We start from the raw sequence: 1176 nt of genomic DNA, 5'->3' as shown, positions 1-1176 counted from the left end.
AAATGTCTCTACGACATACGGGGCATGAGCTGTGCAAAGTTTCATGTCTCTACGACATACGGGGCATGAGATATGCCCATTCAAAATTTGCACTTTCAATCGGTTGCTATAGTGCCCCTTTTTGGCCAATTGATGATTGCTTCATTCGCATCCTCCCATGACCCTCTACCACTGTGCCAAATTTCACATGGATTGACCAAGTCAGTGAGGAGAAAAACGTGGAACAGACACACACACAGACACACACAGACAGACAGACAGGCAGAGTTTTCTTCATTATATAGTAAGAAGAAAAGAAAGGATAAGTTACATATTAAAGGGCCATCAAAATACATGTCAGAATATATGGTGTTAAATCATAAGTTTCAACCCCACCTGCTCTCCTCACTCGACCACTCCCCCCAAGATTATAAAACGCCACCCTGCCGGCCTGTGACTCTTCTTTTTCCCTCCAAACATGCCAGGTGGAACAAAGAGAGGATCGATGTGAGTGCATATGGACTTTGTCAATCCTGTATGTATCATTTAACCTGGGACCCTGTGTCCTCATTTAAGGACATTATATTTTGGGTTTACTGCATCTTATATTTCATTCTGCTTAACTCAGTACCTGTTGTCCTCGTTTGTGGACACTTTTTTGTGCCATCTAGTGGTACTAAGAGCACAATACACGAATCCATGTATAAGAGTAGGTGTTTCTGTGATGATCTGGAGAATGCAAGGATGAGGCCGATCACGTTCTTTGTTAATGCATGTTTATTACGAGCTCGGATCAACATTGGCTACATGCAGAAGCTATGTGTGATACATAAACAGAGAGAGACACAGCTTATATATTAAGACAGTAGCATGTGTGCTGTTACCTACATGGTGCTTTGCCAAATTTAACTTGGCCTTCGGCCAACTAAAATTAGTCTAACTTGTAGCTGTCCTGGCGGAACATAATCCTCAGGGGTTCTTTGACCTAGTATCCATTGGTCAGTGAAGATGTAAAAATACATACTAACAATAGGGTGACCATATTTTGATTTCCAAAAAAGAGGACACTCGGCCGGCCATGACATAGCCTACTTAAATGATACTCGCAGTTTACTCAAAGATGCCTTATAATTTTAATATATTTAAAATTTATATGTATGGATAGAAAATTCAGTTATATTACAAAATAATATCTCT

This window comes from Epinephelus moara, chromosome 3 (genome assembly GCF_006386435.1).
Source record: "Epinephelus moara isolate mb chromosome 3, YSFRI_EMoa_1.0, whole genome shotgun sequence".
NCBI lineage: Eukaryota > Metazoa > Chordata > Actinopteri > Perciformes > Serranidae > Epinephelus > Epinephelus moara.
This window is presented reverse-complemented; position numbering follows the sequence as displayed.